Source organism: Xyrauchen texanus, chromosome 6, assembly GCF_025860055.1.
Source record: "Xyrauchen texanus isolate HMW12.3.18 chromosome 6, RBS_HiC_50CHRs, whole genome shotgun sequence".
Classification (NCBI taxonomy): domain Eukaryota; kingdom Metazoa; phylum Chordata; class Actinopteri; order Cypriniformes; family Catostomidae; genus Xyrauchen; species Xyrauchen texanus.
Window position 1 is genome coordinate 13,088,122 of NC_068281.1, and position 4,908 is coordinate 13,093,029.

The window sequence follows — 4,908 nt, forward strand, 5'->3', positions numbered from 1 at the left end:
TTTGATATTTTTTGTTTTACTTCACAAATTGTGGCGATCCGAGATGTTGAAAACACAGAAAGACTTGGCACAACGGTCAAAGATTGTTGAGCCCGTGTTTACATAAAAAACAAAAGAGCAGATGCACACCAAAATGCCATTTACACCTGGTATTAAGATGCGTTTCCGATCACATGTGGTCAGCACTAAATACAGGTTTAAACGGATCACAAAAACCACATAAAACGACTATGACCACGTCGCATTTTAGGTGTAAACACTTTTCAGTCCTGAATGTTTTCTGTATAACAGTGAAGCACCACCTCTCATCTGTCAATCCACTGCTGCACATAGTACAAGTGTTTAAACTTTGAAAATTTTGACATTTTTGAAATGTGAATACATACACAAGCACATATACATGCACAGATCATCCTCTCTGTTTAAGATCAACATTGAGGGACAAAGATGACAAGCTCACACAAGTTAATACACAGAAATATAAGGATAAAACTGCTTGAAATGTTGCATTTGTGCTTAGATTAAATTCCAACTGCATCTGGTAGAAGCTGCTTGCCATTTTTTAATCGCGCTTTCTTTGTCTGTTCTAACAGTTCACTTTACTATCATGCAGTAACACACTGACATAGTGACTGATGTACGTCGGCATGAAATCAGAGACCTTCCTCTTGAAATCCAAACACAAGTGGTCACATGAGATGCATTGAAGAAACCAGATGTAAACAGCGATGTGTCTCATCTGACCATATATGTTCGGATAACCTGAGAAGCATCTTAAAGGAATGTTCCAGTTTCAATACAAGATAAGCTCAATCGACAGCATTTGTAGCATAATGTTGATTACCACAAAATTATTTTTGACTCCCCTCCTTTTCTTTAAAAAAAGCTAAAATGTAGGTTATATTGAGGCACATGCTACAATGGAAATAAAGGGGTAGCATATATATCATTTTATAAAAGCAATTGCATTCATTCTTCTGTTAAAACACATGTATTATTTGAGCTGTAATGATGTAATTTTAGGGTTTGTTGACATTACATCATCATGGTAACAAAGATGTAAAATTGTCTATAACTTTACACAGAAAATGATAGCAAGTAATTTTATCACTCTAAAATCATGTTTACACGCATATCCTTTATGTCTTGTGACTACTCTGTTGAAATAGTATTTTAACATTCAAAAATTGGCCCCCCTTTCACTTTCATTGTGTCTCACTGTCACCTCCTTTTTTTTTTAAAGAATAGGAGGGATGAGTCTATGTACATTTTTGTTTACAAATGCTGTCAGTTGTCTTAGCCAGAGGTATGGGATAGAGAAGTCACTATACAAATCTTTGAGACTTATTAAAATGTAAGCGGACTACACCACCCTGGAAAATACTCTTGGGAAAAGGTTAACCCAACAAAGGGCACACAGGTTTAAGTTTTCCAACAACAAAAGGCAGGAGGTGTAGATATAAAATATATCATTATTTATTAGCTTACAAAAGGCAATAAATTGATCAGATAAATTGCACATATAAAGTTAATTAAAAATACAACCAACCCACAAGGTATAGGAGAAATAGGAATCTACACAGCACTCTGTGACGGGGAAACCACAACCGCAAAAGGGAACGGCTAGCCCCCCAACCCCCTTTAGGGCCTGGGGCTCCTAAAGAAACACAAAAGAAAAAGAAATAACAGAATTAACAAAGAAAAAAACAAGAAAGAAATCTCCAATAATAAACAAAGCACTGGCCACAGTTAAATGGATCAGACCTAGAAAACAAACAAAAAACAACAACAAGACACAAAAACCTTCAACTTAAGATCAGAAATACTCAAATATTAGTATTGATTTCACAAAGCTATTTGAGTATCTAAAAAGACAGGAAAAAACTGAGACTATCCTGTTAACATACACACACAAAAGAAGGAGAAACAAAACAGCAGTGTTACAGGGTTAGCCCTGAAACTTTAGCGCCATAGACATACTCTGGAACACAGATGTATTTGCAGAGAAAATGGAGCTGTAGTCAATAGTGCGTCAACAAAACACACAGCATGAACAACAAATGAGCTGGAGGAGGGCAGCAGGTTTATTTGCAGAGATGCAGTCATTAATTCAACTGTAAACGCAACATGAGCATTAGGTTTATTTGCATAAGACAAACAAATGTTACAAAATACCAAAGGCTGAAACTGCACACCTCTAAAATGACCCCAATATATTATACAAACTGAAATGGTGGAAACGTAGTGATTAGTTCATCCGCAAACACATAACAAGGGCAGAAGTCAACCGACGGCGCTCAGTGACTACTATGCAAGGTATGCATGAATGAATGCTACCGTAACAGAGAAGCGAACGTTAACCACACAAGTATATACATACATATACACACACAGAGAGATGCAAGTCAGCCTAACACCACATAGGCCTACCTATACTGCCCTACAAAACAAAAAGGCAGTAACTGCATTTTTGGTCAAAAATGAGTTATTATCATTTTCATGACATTGAAGGCATCCTTTGTTATGTGACAAAACATCTTATCTCAAATGTGTGTCGTTTTGGAGAAAAATGGTAGTCGTTTGTACAGTAACTGCAAAAAGCCCTAGTGAAACAAAGCAAGAGTACAGTAACATCCATTACTGTATTCTTGTTATGTTTTACCTAACAAAAAATAACCGTGTTGCTGCGCAGTGAAGTTACTGTTTCCATGGTGAACACACACAGCTGACTTCGCGGCATCCTCACGGGACGGTTTTAACATTTGCGATTTCACACTTCTAACTTCACACAAATTTTGTTTGAGATGGCACAAAGCCGGGAAAGAAGATGGTCGAAATGGCATTGAAAAGAATATACCCGGAGAATGGTAAGTAACAGTGACAAATTAAACATTTAGAGGCTAGGCTATCACAATATAAACACCTGTCAGCCACCAGGGTGGGACTTCCTCTCAGAGGTCCATTCAGATAGCATTATGCTAATTGACAGGCGATGTTTTAAAGCTTTGCTTACCTGCCCCTGATCCTCCCTGCTCCTAGCTGTAACTTTATCCTCTGTAACTTCACATCATCGCCGATGCCATGTCATCATTTTGTTGTTCATGTCACAAAGTTATAATCCAACCAGCGGTGGAAAAATATTCAATAACTAGAAAAGCATGTGGTCCTATTCAAAATAATTTTCCCAATTTGGGCCTTGACACAGCTTAGCAATGTGAGACTTTAAGCAGCCGTTTCAGCATCAGAACAGCTTCTGGGTGGAAAATATTGACCTAAAATGGTCAAATTAGTTTGGGTTTGGTATATCCATGTTCAGGAAAACAAATGGTTCCAATTATTTCAAATACAGTGTATAACACACCCAGAGCCCAAGTTGTGGCAAAATAGTTTTTGGAGAATCTGTAGTTACCGCCTTTTTCCTTGGTATGGTGCCATGTTTTTGGTAAGTAATACAAAGCAAGAATACAGTAACTGCAAAATAGGGGTAAAATATCAAATTAAATATGAGGATTGATATGTACAAAGAATAAGCTAATATAAAGTAACAAAACAGCCACATGTCCAATAATCTACCTACAACTACTTAGGCTGGATGACAGGATAACTTTAAAGTCATTTTTCTCAGTTCTGCACTCTGCGTAGTTACTGCCTTTTTGCTTTGTAGGGCAGTATAGCGTGGAAACATGCAATACCAGAAAGGGTCATTGGACAGTGACATGTTTCCAGGTGGCACATAAACACCCTAATATACCCCACGGTGCATGTGGATTGGGTACCAAAACCCACCTAATACTAAAGGGGTGTGGTAAAACAAACACTCTGGGAGAATGATACAGGGAGACAATGGTCTTTCCCACCACATTACCTTGTATTGAACACAGAATATTCCTTTAATACCAGGTGTAATGGGGTATAATATAATGAAAGTAGATGAAGACCAGGGGCTAAGAATCTCCAAAAAGGACACAGAAGCACAATAAAAGCATTACAAAATTAGTCCATATGACTTTTTCTCTAAAAAGTTTGCCTTGAAAATCTTGCAGTGTTTTCACCATTTGTTTTAATTTTAAGGAAAAGTACAGCTTAGACATTCTGCTATAAATAGCTATTTTTGTGTTCCACGGAAGATATAAGGTCAGGTTTGGAAATAATTTCCTTACTGTATCCCTGTAACTACTGGCTCCATTTCAGGTCAAATCATAGGTGAAGGTGAGTCTATGTGTGGAGAGAGAAACCTCATACACCAACTGTGCGCTTCCATTAAGATCCATTAAAAAAAGGAAATGCACTTACTGAGCCTCTGCTTCAAATAGCACGGTAGGGCAGTTTAGCCTAATCTTGCCCTGCTTTAGTTCAGAGTATCTGGATATGTTTGGGACTGTAGTATTGGAAATCAATGTGAGATGGCAAGATGCTGTCCCTCCGCGCCAGCATGAAAATTGACTTCTTCCTCGCTTCTCCCCTTCACATTTGGAATCAGCTCAAATGTAATTGAATAACACTGATCCGAGAGCACAGGTATAGAGATAGGGCCCTGATCAAAGCTCTGCTTCCAGACAGGATTGAAGCCGGGACATTGATCCTCCCTTTACCCCAATCTTGTCTTAAATCACTAATAAACTTGCTTGACCAAAGAGAACAAGCTGTTCCATTCTTCCCTTCATGAGAGAATGGCGAGAGTTTCTACGTTTGTTTACAAATGCTTACGGAATGGCTTGGGAATCACTGCTTGTTTATGTTTTATCTCATTCATTAGCAGACAATTGTTGAGCTCTTGGAAATGAGCATTGTACTGACTTCCTCCCAGTGTGGTTCTCCATATGCTGTGTACGTAGACATGGGCCAGTGGACATTTCCCTAACTTACAGGGGTGTAAATAGGAGGGTGAACAGGAGAGAAACTCATCTG